This window comes from Ovis canadensis, chromosome 20 (genome assembly GCF_042477335.2).
Source record: "Ovis canadensis isolate MfBH-ARS-UI-01 breed Bighorn chromosome 20, ARS-UI_OviCan_v2, whole genome shotgun sequence".
Lineage (NCBI taxonomy): Eukaryota > Metazoa > Chordata > Mammalia > Artiodactyla > Bovidae > Ovis > Ovis canadensis.
In genome coordinates, this window is record NC_091264.1 from 31242864 (window position 1) to 31264631 (window position 21768).

The 21768-nt window shown below is 46.8% G+C and overlaps 1 protein-coding gene across 12 annotated transcripts in view; it reads right to left on the reverse strand.

Annotated features, from left to right (window-relative positions):
• The window catches only part of TRERF1 (transcriptional regulating factor 1), a 205030-nt gene extending 189516 nt beyond the window's left edge, over nt 1-15514 (reverse strand). For 3 of the 12 annotated variants that reach the window (XM_069564461.1, XM_069564459.1, XM_069564458.1), the window contains exons 1-2: nt 15103-15514; nt 14159-14243 (exon numbers count right to left, since the gene is read on the reverse strand). The gene's annotated coding sequence lies outside the window, so the exon portion shown is untranslated. Of the gene's footprint in view, nt 1-14158; nt 14325-14517; nt 14603-14669; nt 15027-15102 lie in introns of those variants that run through there. The other 9 variants (XM_069564462.1, XM_069564460.1, XM_069564467.1 and 6 more) reach the window with 6 other exon arrangements.
• Between the last annotated feature and the right edge of the window lie 6254 nt (nt 15515-21768).

The window sequence follows — 21768 nt, forward strand, 5'->3', positions numbered from 1 at the left end:
TTTTCTTCATACTTTGTGGCATTTTCAGCAGAACAACTTTTTCCCTCAATATCTAGTTTCATACAACACTAGACAGTATTTTCTTATACTTACAGGGAGTAAAAGTGGCCTTCGTTTTCTTATAAAGATTTAAAAAGAACAAATTCCTAGAAAATTGGACCAAGTTCCTGTATTTCTGCAGTCAATTATTAGCAACATTTATTCTAAGAATGCTGCTCGTCTACTGACCAACTAGCTGACATATCCTGTGTCCTGGGCACGGAATGACTCCTCACTCATGCTAGGTTTGGTGAAAGAGAGCACACCTAAGTCCTTCTCAATAAGCATGAGGAAATTCTCACTTCACTTCTGAGAATAATTCAGGTCATCTGTTTGGTCTTCCATAACAGAAATCCAAAGAGCCTGCTAAATTAACAAGTAACAGTCATCAAGCAAGAGGCAATTGTACTCCACTTTGCAGCAAGGAAAAAACTGAGCCCCTGAGAAGGAATGCATATTGTTTACAGAATAATTCATGTTGCACAAGAAAGACCATTTTTTGAAAAACAGTAATATTAGGGTGGAGGGGATGTAGCATACTCTCATATGCTGGTAGTAGGAATGAAAATTAATTTTATAATTGTGTGAAGAACAATTAGGAAATATTATCAAGAACATTAAAAAGCACCCACTCTCCTTAACACAGTAATTCTCCTTTCCAGGAATTTAGCCAAAGAAAACAATCCAAGATGTGATCAAAGATCTATGTATATCTATGTTCCATGATCTATGTTCATCAAAGCACTATTTATTGTATAATAAATGATAAATTAATAATACAATAAACAATATTGATAATACCTAATAACAAATGAGAAGTAAGGTAAATCTCTAATAAAAATGACTAGTTAAGTCAGGGGACCCAATGCCTGGTATACAGTATGTGCTACATAAATATATATTGAACACAGAATCCAAATAAGAGGATACTAAACAAGTATTTCAGAATAAAAATATTTCCCAATTCCATGCTCATTAAAATATTTAATGAGCTAGATTTTAATATACAATACTACTTTTAAAGCACAATATCATAGCTAACGCTTCTTGAGAATTTACTCTTTGCCAGGCACAGCCCCAAATGTTTTACACGTACCATCTCATCTCATCTCATCTCAACCAGTCCTAACAAGTTGTTATTATTTCCAGTAACTGAAGGATCCTGGATTCAAACCCAGGCAGTCCGAGTTTGAACTTATATTAAGAACTTATACTCTTAATATACTCTTAGTCAATAGACTACACTAAAAAAAAAAATACTGGATGGAAATTACTAAAATGTTAATAATAACGAATTAAAGAGAACTTAACGACAATTTTTATTTTCTTCCTTAGACCTGCCGATATTTTCTGAATTGCCTATGATCACTATGTACCATTTACACCCTCCTTCTCCAAAACAAAGTCTTGTGAACTCTTTTCATTTACCATTTACACAATTTCAGTGAAAAAGTCTTAGCTCTAACAAAGCTTTGAATCATCTTTTTTTTTTTGGCCCTTGCAGGGTGCAGGATCTTAGTGCCCCAACTAAGGATCAAACACATGCCCCCTGCAACGGAAGCTTGGAGTCTTCACCACTGGACCACCAGAGAAATTCCTGAATCATGTCTTCTCCAATCTGAGCCATGATATTCTGATCACAGAAGAGGGACGAGCCTAGACTGTGGACATCTATTCCACAAATACAGGTTACCCTCTGGCTGCTGAGGTGCTGATTTTTACATATATTCTGCTGTTAATCTTCCCAATGGCCCTACCAAGTAGATGTGACTATCTCAGGAAATGGAGGTTAAGGAAGGTGAAGTGACTTTCCCAAGGTCATGAACACCACTCCAGCTCTGGTCAAAGGTCTGACCACCAACCATCCCTCAAAATCATGTAGAACAATTGGGGCAGAGCTGACAGCATGTTCAGGCCCAGTCACTACATCCCTTGGTACCTCCATTCCCTCACTTGTATGAAAGAGATAATAACGCCTTTCTCATAGAGTTGCTTTGAGCCTTAAATAAGGTAATATATGTAAACTGGTGGCGTGTATTTGCACTTATTAGGGAGCTGTTACACTTTGAAATGCATCCTGCCCCCAAACGTGCACAATGTGAGGTCACCACAGCCAGAGTATATAGCCTCATCTACTGAAAGAAAAGAATCCTCTTATGCTTCTCTAAAACCTACCATCCTGGTTCCCTTTTAACTATCTCAGAGACTGGACTGACCTCAGTTACATCCCAGGCTCCTTTTCAAAACTCTCTACACAGGTTTCTTCAATTTAAGCCCCCAAAAGTGTCCTCAGAGAAGAACCTGGCACAAGTCTGCAAAAACAAAAGGCTGAAATCCCAGCCTCGGTGCCCTGCACTTCTACTCAGATTTGATCACAAACTGCAGCTTGGGATGACCCAGAGTGAGACGTTCCCTGGAGGGACATGAATAGGTGGGCGTAGGGCGGCAGAGGAGAGGGAAGGAGGACAGCCACCAACCAAGCAGAGGGTGGACGGGAGTGGGGGAGGGTCCCACTACATGGCAGGGGGCCTCAAAAGCAAAAGGGGTGCAAGGACCCAGAAGAAGAATTCTTCTTGCAGTTTCCCTTAGAAATGGAAAAGAGCATCTCAAATGGAGAGCGACCACTTCTCTAATGGTCCAGGGGTTAAGACTTTGCCTTTCAATGCAGGGGGTGTGGGTTCAATCCCTGGTCAGAGAGCTAAGATCCCACTAGCCTCCATGGCCAGAAAACCAAAACATAAAACAGAAACAACTCTGTAACAAATTCAACAAAGACTTTAAAAATCACCCACATTCAAAATTTTAAATTAAAAAAAAAAAACTTTAAAAATAAATAAAATGAAGAAAGAAATGGTAGAAGGCCCTGACTTGGCAAGATGGCAATGCTACTTTCAGTATCACTGCCACAGCCCACAAGTCCAGACCCTTAGCCCTCTTACGTCTGTGCTTCCAACATTTTCCTAACTGCTCTCTCTCGGCCTGTAGGCTCAACAGAGCCAGCCTATCCTCCACACCTCTCAGGGTAATTTTTCTAATACATAAATCTGATGTGGCCCCATTCCACCCATGCCCCAAATCCTTCAGTCACCTCTCCACTGCCGAGGGTCAAGATCAAGCTCCAGACCGTGGCACCGAGTCCCCCCCTGCCCAATCCTTTGCTTATTCCTCCAGCCCCTTCACCTGCAATGTCATTAACTTCCTATGTGCCAGGCCCCAGCTGGGGGCTAGGTATACACTGATATTCAAGACACGACACAGACGAACAAGACCCAGTTCATGACCTTAAGAAGCTGAAAGTCATGCTGGGGAGACAGATATACGAGGGGAGTGCTGCAATCCAGACAGACAGGGAGACAGAAGTGCTGCCTGTCCAGGGTGTTTAGGGAATGCCTCTGGAGGAAGTGGGAGTGAGCCAGGTGAGGGGCAATGGAAAGAACATTCCCTGCTAGAAAAAGCCTCATAACAAAGTTTGACAGCACTCTCCTGACAGAACTTCTCCACTAGCAGAAATGTCCTACATCGATGCTTTCCAATATGGCAGGCACTAGCCGTGGGTGGCCACTGAGCGCTTGACATATGGCTAGTGCAACTGGTGGACTGAATTTTAAATTTTATTTATTTTAAAATTAATTTAAATTTAACTGGACACAAATAGCTAATGGCGACCATGCTGGACGGCACAGTTCCAGAGCATTCAACTAAGGGTGATGTAAAATGAAGTTAGATGGGTAAGCCTTGAAATAGAAGTGGTACTGCAGTAAGGCCAGACTGTATGTGGCTTTCTATACTAATCAGGCTGTCAGCGGTCCCCTCCCTCTGGTCTAGCTGTAAGCACCCCTTGAACCCACACAACCCACCCACATACCACCTCTCTCTGAAGACTTCCCTCCTACTTACTATTTCTGAAGTTTTGTCTTTTTCTAGGGAGGCATCACTGTGTATCATCATACTTCTATGTTCTATATATGCTCTTCTAACAGTCCTCCACGAGACTTTGAGCACCTTCTCTGACTTGTTCTAGTACATCCAGGCACTGGAACAATCCCAGCACATGAGAGATAATCAATAAATGCCTGATGAACAAGTGAATTATCAGCAAAGGGACCATAGCCTGGCAGGTATTGGCGGGGGAGGAGTGGGGCATTCACCTCTTCTAACAAAGACGTGAGCCCCTAACTTGACCTTTCTTAGGATGCCAGGTCTGTCCAAGAGGGCACCAGCTCTCATGATCACCCTGAGCACTTTACCCTTACTGACCATCAGCATGCCTCGTGGTGGCTCTATTTTCCCCAAATTCCTAGAATCTAGAGGCCTGTACAAGGACGGTGATGAGCCACATTTTAAAGGCAGCATGGCCTAGCGATCAGGAGCCAGTCTTTGGAGTCAGTCGTAGGTCTGGAGACCAACTGGGCAACATAGCCCCTGAATGTCCTTAAATGAATTACTGAGCCTCAGTTTCTTTGAGTGTAAAATAGGCATCATGTCTGCTTCTTACAACTGTGTGGATGAAATGCCTGACACTCTACACGGTCAGCTCTCTATAAGCACAGGGTATACTATAAACCAGACACACTGTAAGCTCTCTATAAGCAATAGCTACCATTCCTAAAGCGATGTGGAACCCTCACTTGGGTTCCCTGTGGCATGTGCAGTTCCTGAGCCTCTCAATTGGCTCTTCACGATGCTCCCCCAGATGCAAGGGATATAATCCAATCTCTGACTCACAACACAGTTGCCAAAAATCTCCTCAAGTTCCCAGGAGAAAATTTATTTTAATTCCCTCTAACTTTAAAAATTAAACAGTCCTCACAGCATTTTGGGGTGGCAGGGGTGAGGACGGAGACCGTGAAATCCAACAAGCCGCTTGGAAAAGGTTACAAACTGATTGGAGAAAGAAAAGGAGAAAGCAGCTGGAGGGGGTGGGGGGGGATGGGGACAATCCCCTGAGTTTCTGCTATTATTGAATACCCCAACTCTCAAAGCAGCCCGGCAGCCCCCTCTTCCACGTGGGCTAAGCTCCATTAATGAGAAAGCGGAGCTCTGCCTACATTACCACAATAATGATTTCCCCGTTGCATTTTTACATGCCTCCTGCTTTATCATAGCAGAAGTAGACATATATTTTCAATAAATCCCTTCTCTCTCCTTCCTCCTCCCCAACTCCAGCTCTCCCAGTAAATGTCGCTCCCTCTGTGCCCTCCCCCACCGCAATCCCAACCCCGGAGCACAATGAGTTCCACTAATCAAAACAGAAAGAAAAAGAAAAATGGAAAAATCACAGCTGCTGAAAAACAGCATTCGCTACAAGTCAAAGCCCTCCACATTTTTTCTGCAGGCAGCATTTACTTCTTCAAGGACACAGCACCCCTCCCCTATCAGAAATCTTACCTAGAGTTGCTCCAAAGGGAGGGGGGCGAGGTGGTAAAGAAATCTAATATTCACTCTTTCCTATTTTGACTAAGCCAGCACAGACAGAAATATAGATAAGGCCTTGAATAACTGATTTAACAAAATGTCACTTATTAAAAGAGGTGGGGGGATGGGGCCACATTTGCATTTGAGAGCTCAGTTAAACCATCCCACTAAAGCCTGCCAGGCCAGAAAGGCAAGGGGGAAGCAAACATTTCTCTGGTCTTCAGCGGCTTCAAGAGCTGACCCTGGTGGCGTAGAAGCCGGGATTTCTCCCTCCACCAAGAACCGATGGGGAGAGAACCAGAGAGGCAAAACCGAAGCAACAAAGCAGCTGGAAGCATTTATACTGTACTGTATTAACCAGCGCCAGGCTCTGTGCTAGGTGCTGGGGGTGCAGAATTGAGTGGTGACCCAGTTCTGGCCTCCCCAGGGCAGTCTAGAAGGAGTGAAAGATACACCCAGTGGCCAAGATGACAACAGTTCTGCAAGCCGAGGGCTGCAGGGGCCGGAGGGTATCCCCCCTCCCCAACCCCCGCAGCCCACCCCACAGTTTGGCCCAGGACCAGGCACATGGAGCCCTCAAGAAAGACTTCAGGAATGAGGAGCTGCACTGTGAAACTGTCTGAATTCCATGCTGGTCTCTAAAGAAGCTCAGACCCTTCAAAAGGAAAGAGGCCACCAAACGTCCTCACCTACCCTGGCTCCCCTTGAAAACCCCTCAGCTCACGTGTGTTCCCCCAATTAAAACACAGAAGTGGACACGTCCCAGCACTTGAAAATCAGCTCATTATGGGGAGCCTTCAGTTGAATTTTAAGGGAGTTGGGTATCTCCCATTGTGATGACAACAGAGGGGACTCAAACAACCCTCCAACTAAAACTCCTCGGGTATTGACTCCATTATTTTTTTCTTTTCCTTTTTTAAAAAGCTTTCAAAGAAGTGGGACTGGAGGTGGTTTCCCAAAGACGAGGACTGGCTCTCAGGACAGCCTCTGTTACAGCCTCTGTTAAGACAAAGAAACCCTGGGGGCCCTCAGGAAGCCTCCCCAGGTAGCAACCTGCTCTAGGCCCTGTTGTTCAAAGGCAGAGCCTTCAGACTGAAGGCCAAGATCTCTATTATAGAAATGACCACGGAGGGGCCCCATAGAGGGGCCAGGGCTGAAAGTAGGAAGTCCATGAAGAATAGCCACTAGATCTGTTAAAGTCAAGTTTTTTGGCTTTCATCACGAAACAGGCTTAAAGCTGTGTGCTACAGCACGAGCCAGACGATTGAATTTTTTGAAAAATGTAATGCCCAAAACATGCTTAAGTCATCTGAATATTTCCAGCTAAGGCCCTTGGAGTTCTAACCCCCAAATTCCCACAGGATCTTCTTGGTTTCCAGGATCCTTAGTGTTTATTCTGTACCACACCTCTTATTGAATACTATATAGCATTATCTGTTTGAGGGTACACAAAATTTGGAGGCCATTCAAATTCTGGCATTAAACTAGGGCTTTGGATGCTGTGGCTTTGGACATGTGACTCCAGGTTAATCACTTGTTTATATTTTTTTCAATTCTACTTCTTTAGCCTCACTTTCCTCAGCTGTAAAATTAAATAAAAGCTACCCCCTATGGTTGCTGCAAGACAGTTAAAAATAAGACATGCCTAAGAGGCTCTGGACCTATAACATGCTAGGTAAACACTAGTTATTACAGTGACGTCATCCATTTCCTCTCTCTCTCTGATTTCTCGTTGATTATTTTCCCTCTCTATGAAACCAAACTGATATCGGTTCTACTGATCTCTCATAACTGACAACTTGTGTTTATTTTACAAATACAGGAAGAAGTCCCCTTATCCACAGGTGTGCAAAATCTCACTAACTTCTGAATCTAGGAGATGGGTACAGTGGAGTTCCTTATACTAGGCTGTCTGCTTTTGTGTGCGTTAAAGTGTTTTCATAGTAAAAATTAATTCTAAAATATATAAATAAAGCCTCAACCTCTGAGGCAGAGGCCAGGGGTCTGATTAGTAAGAAGCACCAGTTACTTTTTAAAACTAGAAACGACTTTCCAGCATACACAGTAAGGCTGAGTGCTAAGGACTGTTTTCAGGTAGACTCAGCTTTATGGAACAGTCCTCATTTGCAAAACAAATTCAGAAGGTGAATGAATCACTGCTAAGACCACTGGCCCACTGTTGGCGTTCTTCCGTGGGTTCAAGGTTCCCCTGCACCAAGTTCACAAAACAAGTTCATTTGGCCCTTTGAGTGGGCAGATCTCAAATTTTATATATGGAATCAGACCGTGAACCTATAAAGACTGGCATTTCACAGCCAGCCCTGCTGATGCCAGCTTTCCAGCACTAAGAGCAGTTTCACTGAAAGAAATCACAGAGGACTTGAAAACCCCAAACAGAAAGCGGCTCCCAGCAGGGAGCAAGAGTGAGAGTGGACACAGTGCACAGAGAGGGGGGGTTTCAGCAGAAGCTCCGCGGAACCGAGGGAAGTTGCTCATTGGTTGTCAGGTTTCACATCTAAAAAGAGATCCGGCTGAAGATCACCGCACCTCGCTGCCGCCCATGTGCCACACGGCTTACAGTTTACATTGCACTTTGCGTACATTATCTGATTCCATCCTCACAACTCTCACAGAAGAGGCGGCAGATGGTATCACCTTCTTCTTACAGATGCGGAGACAGACTCGGAGGCTGACTTGTCCAGAGCCACACGACAGGGCTGGACCCCCAACCCAGATCTGCTGACTCTCTCCTCACGCACTCACCTGCCAGACAGACCCCGTCAATGGGGCCACCGGCGCAGTCTATGGCAAATTTTTAAAGCCCCCTAAAGAAGAAACAGCCCTTTTGCCTTTTGTTTTTTCTTGCTCCAAACGTATGACACCAGTGCCCACCAACTTTTGAATAGGGCTGCAAAGCTCAGATGTCTTTTCCCAATTATAATTTTCAAATCAGTCTAACGCGAAGCTCAAATTACTTTAACTGAAGACTCTTTTCCCCAAGCGAAAGAATCCTTTCTTTCCTCTGTACTGCTCCGTAATGCAGTCAAATGTTCAGAAAAAAACGCAGTACAATTTTCTGATGCAGTCTTAACCCTTGTCGTCTCTGGCTGGTGTCAAAGCCCGACCTCAAAACCCCTGCCCAAGGGGAGTGGGACCTCAGCCTGGAGAAGACAGAGCACGCAGCTGCCCCAGCAGCTCCTCAGCTTTCCCTCACTGCCACCTTCCCTCTTTTCTGGATCTTCCCTCCCGGTCATCATGAAGGAAGTGTCCCTCCCTCCTCCCACCAAGGCCAGATCTTCCCCACAGACTTTCTCAAGGACTTTTGCTCAGGCTGACCCCACCCATTGCTCAAGATCAATCCCTCCCTCTCCCTGATCTTTCCCATCATCACACACATAGGCAAGCAGCACCTGCAAACCCTTCCTCCCAGCTCCCCCTCCATTTCTCTGCCCGGCTTTCACAGTCAAACTTTGCCCAAGAGTTGTCTACACATGCTATTCTGGGGTTCTTCACCTCCTAGTCCCCTCCCAACCACCTCCAATTTTGCTCCCACCTAATCCATCGCTCCACTCAAACTGTTCTTTGCAAAGTCGCCAGTGGCTTCCATTTTGCCAAATCTAGTGGTGACGTTTCTGGCCTTAAATTCATGAAACATTTAACACACTCCTGGCCCAAACACACACACACACACACACACACACACACAGCCTTTTCTTCTCTCTCAATAGACTCCTTATAGCACCTCATCCAGTCTCCTGGATTTAAATACCACCCTTTGGCTGATGGTTCACACATTTTGATCTCCTGCCTGGCCATTCCTCTGGGCTGGATGCTGTAACAGACTGCAAGCTTAACATCTCCATCTTGAATCTAACAGGCATCTCACACTTGGCAGCGCCCAAAGTGAAATCGCTTGAGTCTCCTCCCTGGGACTCTCCCTTGCCCGCATCTCAGCAAAGAGCACCACCTGTGTGTATGCAACTGCCCCCATCAGAAACCTCCTCTTTGGGTTCCTCCTCCTCACCCTCCACCAGTTCCATCAGCAAACCCTGCCCATTCTACCTTTAATATGTGTCTCACACCCACCTGCTCCCCTGCATTCAACTCCTGTCACCTCCCCAACCTGGCCTGCTCCAAGTGCCTTTTACTGTGCTCCCTAATTCCACACCTGCCCTCTCGACCAATACCATCCCCTTTAAACATAAGTTAGGGGGTGTCACTTCCCATTACAAACTTTCAGTGACTTCCCACTGCCCTTCAATGAAACCCAAACCTTTCCAAGGCCTGGAATTCTGCAGGATCATCTCAAATGCCCTCTCCCCCTCCCCCTTATCCACCTTGCCTCTTCTTAGTCCCACCCCCACCCCCATACCAAGTTCTTCCACATTGACTTCCTCACCCTACCTGATGCTCCCTGTCTTCCTCCACTCCCAATCCCCAGAGAAGCTTTTTGAGGCTACCTTAAGTAAGTCCAGGTCACTGCCCTCTGTGGTTTCATCTGAGCATTTATGGCATTTTGCAAGATAAATTTCTTTACATGTCTGCCTCCTCTCTGGACTGTAGAATAAGTGGTAAGGTAGGGGATGCGTAGAGGAAGATGATAATGTCTCTTTTAATTATCAGTATATACCCAGAGCAGTAACACGGTGCTTAGGAAACAGTAGGTGCTCAATAAGGAGCTCCCAAATGTACGCATGAATAAACCAGATCCGGTTACAGCATGAAAATAACTGTTAACCTCCAGCCATTTAAATGCACAGGTTCTTTTTCCCCTTCTTCTCTATTAAAAAAAAATTTTTTTTAAGTGTTACTAAACCAATAGCTCAGTATATACCACTCATCCCCAGCTTGTCTTCCATGAGGAAAAACCAAAAATCATGTTTCTTCAGTAAACTCAAATTTACCAGAAGTCTCTACAAGCAGCTGCCTTGAGAACTTAAACATTTTTAGACAAAATCCCAGAAGTTTTTTGTTGTGTATTTTCTTTAACCCAGAGGAAAAGTTTATTAAGAGAGCCATGGAATCAAACTAACATAACCAGGACTATATTATTCTTTAATATGCCACAGCACCCTAGCTGAAAAACACGCCAATATCTCCAGTTGCTCTAGTCTCTCCCTCCCCACAAAAGAAATCAACTAAGTTTTAGTCTCCCCTTTATTTCATTGGTTCCCCTCTGACATGCAAATTCAGAAATATTATTAATCCATGAGATTCCAGCTGATTCTCCTCCCTAAATCACAGTTTCATGAGGTCATAAATAAAATGAGCTGAATTCAACTGTTTTTAGAGCAGGACAGTCAACACCCATCTCTACTGCCTGAGGTCTGAACCACTTGTCTGGATCCTTACTTCTCATGTCAATGCTCAAAGTCAATAAAAACATCATGAGCTTTTCCCCCCCAAAAGCGCCTGTGGTAAAATATACGTCATTACAGAAAGGACAGTAATACAATATCATTAATATGAACCTTATCACAAATACATGACCAAATCCAAATTACCCACTTGTGAATTCTCCACAGAAAGTGGGTAAAGCCACACTGGGTGTTCTGGTCTCCCACTCCTCCCAGGACTACCTCCCCCTGCTGCCTGGGAATAACAGCTCAATTAACCTTAGATCTGACCAGGCATAATTAGGCAGCTGAACCAGTTGGCTGGAGGGGAAAACTTCCAAGATGAACCAAAATTATTTTCGGTGTCTGGGATTAATGCCCCACTCTTTATTAGCACATATAATTGGGAAATGCACTTCCCCCACCCCCGCCGCCGCCCCCAGCACTTTTTTCCCCCTAAGACAAAGTATTTCCTTGCATTTGACAGTCAAGATTACCCGGCCACTCAAGAGTCCTTTTTGGAATGCCAAGGTATAAATCCACTCTCTCCAGGAGAAGACAAAAAGAGAAGTTAATCAACGCCCAAGTCCATGAGGCAATCTGGCCGTTGGCCCAGGAAGAGACGGACTGTGGAGATCTCTTGAGACTTCTCTCCACAAGACCGAGTCACAGAATTTCAGAGACGGATGCAACTCACGGATCAAACCACGCATTTTTCAGATAAAAATTCTGAAGCCCAGGAATGGTTAGATGCTGATAGCCTCCCCACTTTTCTTTCCAGTGACCCTGTCCTCCTGGCCTAAGAATCAAACCACCTTAAAAGTTCTTGTCATTTTACAGATACTAAACTGAGCCAATGGCTGAACACAAGACAATGTTACCATTTCCTGATTAATCAGCTTTACAGAGAATTCTCATACTTCCCTCAAAAACACCAATGCTTTTGATTCTTAGGACCAAGCCACCCATCAGAGCAGGAGAAGAATCTTAAGTAAGTCTTGTTTCTGTGACCACATATTTTATTATATAAGCAGCAAAGAACACTACAGACTATCGCCTCTTTTACAATGAAAGCTCCTACCTCAACAAAAACCACAGGCCCAAGTGGGTTAAAAGAGGCAAAACTGAGTACTTTCCACACAGTTCATAGAACAACTGTTTTCACAGCAAGCTCACATAAACGCTATGTGATATTAACACATGCCTGCTATGTGGAAGCCTGCTTACCAAGCTGTGAAAAGACCCATGCTTACTATGGAACCCGCAAAATTAATCTTCTCAGTGCTCATAAAGCAGAAGGGAAACGCTTTTTTCTGAGATGTCAAGCAGGCTTCTTAAACAATTCTTTGGCGAAAATGGACATGCCTAAAAGGGCGGGGCCCAAAGAGGTGTGTCACTGCCTGTATCAATTCCTATAAATCAAATCCTGACAATATTTTTAAAAGAATGAATTATGATTCATGGGCCTTCAAACCTTTATTACCACAAGAACATTCTCAGAAGAGGGAAAAAATGCTCCTGTGACTTGATTAATGGCCAAAGCAAGACAATAAAATAAATCTCATAAATTAAAAAAAAAAAAACACTGAATGACTGCTCTTGGCTTCAAGGGTAGACATGTAAATAATTCCCCTTCCCTGGGATAAACACACATAAAGATTTTGTTTACCTTCCCAGCATATACATCAACCAGACGCAGATTTTCAGCAGGGGAAAAATAATAGCTAATTTGTTTAACGAATGCCTAGTTAGGAACACTTGATAAGTGGCAATAATATTTAATTCCCAACTAACTCAACTCTCAAGCTGCCAAATATCAAATTCTCAATCTGGAAATCTGATGACAGGAAGGAAAGAAAAAAAAAACTCTCCATCAGTAACATGTACAGAGCTCATTTTTTTAAAACAGATTTTTTTTTCCCTGCTAGTATTGAGCTTGTCTATAGAACTGCAGAAAGCTTAACCAACTTTATTTAACCACATTGCCTACTGTTTACTCCCTGACTCTTCTAAACATGTCTTGGTTTGAATCCCTGATGCTAAAATTATCCTGACCAAGTTAAAATTCCTAGCATATTTATGGTGGTGATCATTTCATAATGTATAAAAATACTGAATTGCTATGTTATTCAACTAAAACTAATACAATGCTGTAAGTCAATTATACTCCAGTTAAAGGATAATAAGGAAATAAATAAAGCTCCCAGCATAATAAAGGTAGCTGACAGCCAAAGACCTACAACTCATCTGCAGAAACCAGTAGGCTGAGGACCAAGAAAAGAGGCACAGAAAAGCAAAGAGGGCAGGTTAACTAGTTAAGCGCTGACGACTCCCCCTCGTTATCCTTCCACTGAGCACCAAAACCACATTTTCCATCACCAGACTGCTTTCCTGAGACAGTAAGTGATGCAGGAGGTTGGTACCAGTTGGGACAATGTAAAACTCCTTTCTTTCAATGTAAAACTCTGCTCCATGGCCTGCTAAAAAGTGCAAACAGCCGGCATTTTTTAAAGAACTCTTCAGCCATCCCTGGATCCGTCATTCCTAAGCATCACTTCCATGCACTTCAGGAGACAGCTGGGGCCATGCTGTTAGCAACCCGCTTCAACACGTTCACTTGCCAAAGCCTCGTCTAGCGTGGGGAAGAGTTTCCACAAAGCTGGCTCTAATGGGCCAGTCGAAGGCACACGGAGGAACCAGAAGTCATTTTCTTTTAACCTAAGGATGGCAGGCGCACATGCTCCAGCCCAGTACTGGCCAGAGGCTGCCAGCCAGGTGCTCTTGGCCTCTGCCAGTGAATGGGTGGTTTTGTGCTGTTTTTTAAATATCTATTTCTTTAGACCACCAGCAGTAACTTCTCAGCCTCCCCGAAATGAAGTTGGGGAGTGAAGGGGTAGGTTTACTCCCTTATACATTTCTCCCATCTGGGTGGCCACTTTAACTTCTGGGGAGTACCCAGCCCCCGAAGAGCCCACAGGAGCATATACATACACATACGCATCATGTCAAAAACCCCAAAAAGCACATCCCTAGAGTCCTGCGGTTTCTTGGCTGGAAGAATGAAGGCCTTATAATAGCACAACCTTCAACTGCAAGCTTCACCACCACCATCACCCTTTAAGCTGGGGCTGCCAATTACAGCGCCCACCTCACCCCTCCCCCTTTGCTGGGATGCTGTGCAGTGCAGAGAGGGGAGAGGGAAGAAGGGAAGCAGAGAGGAGGCCCTGCGAACATACTGAAAGTAAAAAAGTGGGGGGAGACGTCTCCTAATCCATCCCCCCACTTTTTCCTTCCCCTCCCCTGTCTTCTCACGGAGCATCCCCCAACTAATTTTTTTAAAAATGTAACTTAACAAGCTTCTTGCCTACCTTGGCTGTTTCTGCAACAAGTGCATGGGCAATCCGACAAGAAGACCAGTCTTCGCCTGGGGGGTGAGATGAGGGGCGAGCAGAGCTGATGGAGTAATTTCAATATTAATTTATGTCAGAGCCGCCTTCTCGAAGCGCTACTCACTTACAGTACTGCCCTCAGCCTGTAAACAAATATCGCTCCGCCAGGAAACATACTCCCAGATGCAAGCCCCTCTCCCCAACAGGGAACCTGGCCCTTCGCCCCCCCACCTCACCCCCCGCCACCCAACAGCATGCTTCCCCACCCCGGGTAGGAAGCGCTGGGTTTCCAAAGCACCAACCCAGCAGCTCCGCCACCACCCCAGCAAGAAACTTACTCGGTCCGTCTACGCCTCCACCCTCCCTTCAGGAAATCTACTCTCCATATGCATTCAGCCTCCCCGCAGGAAATCTGCTCCCCCCTCCCCCCTTCTGTATACATGCACCCCTCCCTCTCCTCCCCACGCGCCCTCCCCAGCCAGAAACTTACTAGCGAGCAAGCGTGCAGGCTCTCCCGTTCCTGGAAACTTACTCCCAGATATAGCGCCCGCCAGCCCCCTTTCCCGGCCCTGCTCCCCTTCCTGCCCTCCGCCGCAAGCAACTCCAAACTCTCCGCATCCAGCCACTCTCCCTCCCCGGTGGAAATTTGCAGCGCGGGGCCGCGCGCGTGCATCCACCCTCCCCTTCAGGAAACTTACTCCCCATCTGCATGCACCGCCTCTCAGCCATCGCTTAGAGGGAAGGGGGTGTGCTAGGGAGACAGAAATACATATGTATCTCTCGCCCCTCCCCCGGCCGCAGCCCACTCGGGGCCGAGCCGCGGTAACCTGGCCTTACCTTTTGCATTGCTCCCCACCCTCGCCCCCTCCCTTAACCCTCCTTATCCGCTCCCCGGCGCCCCCCTTTTTTCACCCATTACCCACCCCTAGCAACCGTTCCCAAGCTCCTCTCGGCCTTTTTTTTTTTTTTTTTTAATCCAGGATGCAAATTCCTCCCCTGTCAGCAAATCGACTGTCAAATTATTTTCTTGCAAAAGGAGAAAGGCGGGGTGGGGTGGTGGAGGGGGGGGGGGGAAGCAGAAGCAAAAAGGAGGGGGGGGCGGGGGAAGGGAGAGAGAGGGACAGAGGAGGGGAGAGATATCCCTCCGCAGAGCTGGGTCTGGCCGCGGGCGGGGAAGCAGGAAGTAAGGTGTCCAGCGCCTCGGCCGGCGGGTCCTCCGCCGCGGCCCCCGCCCGCGCCCCCTGTCCCCCGGGGCGCCGCGCTCTGGCGGGCGCGGGCCGCCCGGCGCATTGTTCGCAGCCTCCCCGGCGATGCGCTGTCGACCTTATTATGTGTGCTCTGCTTGTGCGTGAGGTTGCACCTTTTGTAGGCTGGCGAGACTCGACGAGGATGGGGCAGGGGGCGCGGACCAAGTTGCTGCCCCGCGCGGGACCTGTCAGCCCCGGGGTGTGGCAGAGTCTCCGACGAGGCCGGAAAATCGAGGCCCGGGAGAAGGCGGCGTGGCCGGGGAGCTGCCGCTCGAGACCCGGACCAGTGCAGGATTGTTTCCTGCGTAGCCGTCCCGGTTACTGTAACGCGCTTTGCAATCTAACGACTGGGGTTTGGGTTTTCTGTTTATTTTTTAAGGCGTTGCAGAGATGCCAAGGTCTGGGTGGGCTGCGAGGAGACGGTCTGCACCTACCCACCACTGCACCCTGCCTCGATGGGGCTGGGAGAGGGGCTGAGGCTCCCGGGAAGGGGCTGGAGGTTCGCGAAGCGCGCGGCTCCCATCCCTCCGCCCCTATGGGGGCGGGAAGGGGGTGCTGCAGTCGGCGCTGGAACGGCAGCCCTCTGGGGAAGGGTCTCCATCTCCGCTGCGCAGCAGGCCGGGGAGGGAGGTTGCCTAGGAGAGGGGCCGGAACCGGGCGGCGGAGAGGAGGGGAGGGGGCGCGGGTGCCGCCGCGGCGCGCGCTCGCCCCTCCTCGTGCGCCATGACTGTGGAACGTGGTGCCGGGGAGGAGGGCCGGCCGCCGGGGGCCGCCCGGGGCTGCTCGGCATTGGTGCGGAAACCCGAGCCGGGAGCCGCTCCTCGCTCAGTCTCCTCCTCCTCTGCGGGGGAAACCGCTGCACCCGAGCCGAGAGCAGCTGCGAGCAGGGGGCAGGGCGCGGGCTGAAAGGCGAGCCAAGGGTTCAAACCTCGGCGGCGCCAGGGGGGCGAGAGCCGGACAGCCCCCTGGTCCCTCAAAGGCGCAGCCGGCATTTCGGTGCATCCTGGGACGCCAGCCTTTCCAGGAGGCTTCACGGGTTCAAGGGAACGTGAACCAAAGATGGTTGGGTGGTACAGACCACCTCGAGCTGGGTAGGGGGCATCGCTCTCGTTGAGATCCCACGAGACTGCGAGTGCTTTTTGCTCCGGAGAAAGTTAAGCCATGCGTTTTTCACTATGGGAAAATCGTTGCGCCCGTTCCCCCAAATCTTCGGGCAGCACAAATAAGGTGCTCCCGCTCCCCGGCCCTTCGCCACTGTCCCCCACCCCCACCCCTACTCGGGCGCCGGGTGTGGACAGGGCGGGGGAAGGCTATATGGGAGCTTAAAGCATGAGGTCATGGGCAGAGAAGGCTGCTGCCAAAAGCGGCCGAGGTTTTGTGTATTTTGAGGGGTAACGGTTCTCCATCTTCAGCAGTGTTGAGTTCTCCCTCATAACCCTATCAATTCTGGGGCACCTGGACCAGAGAGCCCCCGAAAGAAGAGGGGGCTCTGCGCTCTTTTCGCTCTATGAGCCTTTGGCCGGTGCCCTACCCTTTTAGGGAGCCCTTCCACAGAAGCAAAGAAAGTCGAGGGACAGCGCACAGTGTCGTGGGGTTTGAGAAAGATTCTGATTCCTCAGTCGTAGGTCATCTTGCAACCCGATTGCTTTCTGCGACGGCCTCCTGACCCCCCTCCGACCCATTCTTCCTAAGTGTCTAGAAGAGTCTTCCTACAACTCCGGACTACACTCCTTCAACCCCCTCCCAGTTGCTCTTAGAATAAAGCTCCGAAGCCCCCGCGCGATCTCGCCCCTACAGACCTCCACTTTCACGGCTCCTCCTCCTCTACTGTAAGCCGGGTAGTGCTTCTTTGTTCTGTGGCTGGGGGCGGGGGTAACCCTTCCCCCTCCACCTCTTCTGACTAACTCCTGCTAGACCTTCAGACTCGACTCAATGTCACTACCTCCAAGAAGCCTTCCAAAGGATACATTCTCAGCTCTAACTCCTTCAGAGAGAAAAGACCCACCCTCGACCTCGCAGCAGCTGGGCTGTGGCCGAAGCTGGCCGCAGTAGCAGCCCTTTTCCAAGTGGAGGAGGAATAGCCAAGCTTGAGCGCCATCACTGACTGGGGACCGGACCTCTTGGGTGGGAGTTGACGGGGACAAAACCTCAAAACACCCTGTTTCCTCAAGAGATCTAGGAAAGGCAGCGCAGTACCGCCCAGAAACCTCAGCCCCACCACCTCCCACCCCCCAGCACACACCCACACTTGTAATGCAGGGAGAGGTCTTTTAATCTAAAACTCCTCCCTGGGGCAGATAAGGAACCTGAGACTTGAAGAGAGTAAGTAACCTGCCTGCGGTCAATGAGGAAATTGACACCCTGGTCTTTCTTGCTCCTAAGCTAAAAAGAAGGATTGGGGACCTAAAGTATTGCTGCTGCACAGCCTAGGATGCCCGTGTCGCCTTCCAAGGACCCCTACATGCTTAGCCCACTGCCAACAGAGGGGTAGTAAGCCGGGTAGTTAGCCGGGCAGGCTCTGACCTTATTAGGCAAGTTACTTAACCCCACTTGGTTCAGTTTTTTGCCTGTAAAATCAGAATAATGGTACCCGCAGTGTAGTGTTTTGTGAAATTTTAATGAGTTCGTACATGTAAAGGCCTTAGAACAGAGTCTAGGCAAGTTCTTGGTTACTTGTGAGTGGGGTTTTTTACCCTCCTTTCCCAAGGACTCTAGAAAATCAGGGCCTCAGAGTCTTACCAGCAAAAACTGCCTAGGGCCTAGTAAACTCTGACAGCACCTATAAATGCACAGACAATACACATTACAAAGGATTTAGTTAGCCAACAGATTTAGCCCTCAACAACCCCAAATCTGGGAGCACTGGTTCTGGACTCTTAGAATGAGTGTCAGAGGGAAGGTGACTAAGGTTAAAATATTACCTGGGATCTTTGAAATCAGTGTCAGGCTGAAATAGTCCCATCCTGGTGCAAAACCTGCCTGAGATGACAGAAGCCCTCCCAGGGCTGCAAAAAATGTAAGGGGACAGGAAGGGGGTGTAGCTCACAGAGCACATGCTTTGCATGTATGAGGCCCCGGGTTTGATCCCTGCCACCTCCAGGCATTGGTTCTGTTTCGGGGCTTCACTGGTGGCTCAAACAGTAAAGAATCCGCCTGCCAATGCAGCAGACACAGGAGATGGGGGTTTGATCCCTGGGTTGGGAAGATCCCCTGGAGACAGAAATGGCAACCCACTCCAGTATTCTTGCGTGGAGAATCCCATAGACGAGAGAGCCTGGTGGGCCCCATCCATGGGGTTGCAAAGAGTTGGTCACCACTGAGCCACTAATGCTTTCACTTTCATTATTATTATTATTATTACTATTATTATTGTCATTAGATCTTAGTTTTCCCATTCTCAACATTTACCCCATGATAAGAGAGGGTTGTTTTTTCCAATGAAATTCATTTTCTTGGAATTTGTATGATGCATTTATAATGGTTCCAAATTCGAATAAACATTGAGACGTCTCCCTCCTTCCATCTCTACTCCCTACCAGTTTTCCCTCTGTGGAAGGTCAGAAGACATGTTCGACTGTTTTCCAGCTGAGGTCTCTGGAGAACTCTTTGGATGCCTATTTAAATTTTTATGTCCAGGGCTTTCTTCTCCAGTTCAGGCAGAATCAACTCCCTACTCCCAACCTCCCTACCCCTTCAGACTCAGTCCTAAACAGGTTGTGGTAACAGTGATGAACCACCACTCCCGGGCTACTGACAAAAGCAGAAAACTTTTGCTTGTGATTCTTTCTCCTCCTCTACACTAGAAATAATAGCTAAGGTTTACTGAGTACTTTCTACGTGCCTAGCACTATGCTAAATTCTGTATGTGCTTTCTCCTATTTTATCAGCCCCAAACCATCATCATTAACCTTATTTTACAGATGCACACAGAAGTGGAGGATCAGAGAGATTATGTAACTTGCTCCAGTTTGCATCCAGGCCAACCTGAGCCCAAACACTCCCTTAACCACTAGGCCTTTTGCCTCTCTGCAATGCAGGAAAAACCCTGGTAGCCTGAAGGGGAAAGAGTGAAAAAGTTTGGGGACTTAAATTGTGATTAGTCGCACAGTCGTGTCTGACTTGCGACCCCACTCTACCAGGCTCCTCTGTCCATGGAATTCTCTGGGCAAGGATACTGGAGTGGGTTGCCATTTCCTTCTCCAGGGGATCTTTCCCACCCAGAGATTGAACCTAGGTCTCCTGTGTTGCAGGCGGATTCTTTACCACCTGAGCCACCAGGGAAGCCTTAGGCAGATCTTAATTCAAATTCTGGGTCATGCCCCAAGCAATGAGAACCTGGAAAGATTTCTTAACCTTTCTGAGCCCCAGTTCACCCACCTATGAACTGGGACCATACAATTCTTCCTTGGTCAAATGAAGTGAAAGTCAAATGCCTGTGAATAATGACTTTTAAAAGGCATAGTAAACCAAATGAAATGTTTAGATCTTGTGTGGCTCTGATTAGAATAAGCCAATTGTTTAAAAGACATTGTTGAGACAATCATGAAAAGAAAATGTCGACTTGATATAGATGTCAAGAAATTATTCATTTTGTTAGACTTGATGATGGTACTGTGGTTATGTTTTTTCTTGAGTTCTTATCTTTTCATGCATAATGAAGAATTTAGGATGAAAGTCGTTTTGAATTTATTTTCAAATACTCCAGTCCTCTCTCCCAAACCCAGAAAATAAATACAATTAGATTAGCAAAGTTTGGATAGTTGGTGGAACTGTCTATAATACTGTTTATCCTTCTTCTGCTGAATGTTTCAAATAAGTCTGAAATAAATTTTAAAATAACTATTTTAAAGCACTGAAATTTAAAATAATCAAGCTTATTTAATTACTATGAAAGGTTATCAGTAACTATGAACTTTTTTTAATTGTTGAGATAATACAGTACTGGCTTATAGGAGATAGGTAAAGATGGCAATTTTGTTACTATAAGACATTTGGAGCAACTCCTGTGTCCGGCAGGTAAACCAGGGAAGGGGCAGAAATGAACATCACAGAGAGCAAAGTAGACAGGTAATTGTTAAGCACCCTCCCCTACTTAACCACACAGAGAACAATGTACAGGAAAGAAAGTGGCAGGAATGGGTGATGGAGGAGCAGGCACATTAAAATGGGGGGCCAATTTTCCCCCAAACTGTGTGTCTCCATAGAGCCACTTCAAAACTTCCTGGATTAGGAATCTGATACCTTGGGCAAAATTCTCAACTCTGTGCATCAGTTCTGTCACCCAGTCCAGAAATATTGTTCTGAGTTTCCTCATTTGTAGTTTGGGTATAAGACCTCTCAGGCCCTTCCAGCCATCCAGACTAAAAGTCTAAGCAATTCTGTTGTTTACAAGGCTTTCACAAGAGAAGGCTCATTTCTGTGGCCACACTGGTTATTTGCCTAGCTCAAGAACAGACCCCAAATGAATGGAAATGTAGCCGATTCACAAACAAATGAAATGTTTTAGGCCCAATGAACTTTCTGTGTATTGTTCTAGGAGTAATTTTTCTGTGCTCTGGATTTAAACAGTTGGATTTTTTTTTATATGACCCCCTTTTGAAATGAAAGTTTGTTCTTGAGAGAAAATTTGCATTTCAGAGAAAAGATGAGACAATATATTTGGTAAATCTTCAAAGAAGTGAACTTTTCTGTATAGTACTTTATATTAAAGGTGACTGTTCAGGAGAGTTTATTAAAAACTGAGACTTCCCTGGCGGTTCAATGGTTAGGGCTCTATGCTCCAATGCATGAGGCTTGGGTTTGATCCCTTATTGGGAGCTAAGATCCCACATGCAGAATGCATGGCCAAATTTTTTTTTAAAGAATAAAAACTGGGAAAACTGGAGGCATGGAGAAATGGGGAGAAAAACACAGAAATCCCACGTCTGCTTCCTGCTCTATCCAAGGCTCTGAGATGCAACATGACCAAATCAACGGACTGTGTGTGTAGAACCCATCAGTGTACTTTAGAAATGAGTGATACTGCTATAATTAAAACGGATAACTAACAAAGACCTACTGTATAACACAGGGAACTCTGCTCAGTGTTACCTAGCAGCCTGGACAGGAGGGAGTTTGAAGGAGAATGGATACATGTATATATATGGCTGAGTCCTTTCACTCTTCACCTGAAACTATCACAATGTTCTTAATCGGCTATACCCCGATTATAATCTACTTTGTAGATTATACTACGAAATAAAAAGCTAAAAAAAAAAAAAAAGAAACGAGTGATGGATGTAACTCCCACAGTTGTTGAAGAAGGCTCAGTGGTCAAGGGCAAAAAAGCCTGTGGCAAGTTCA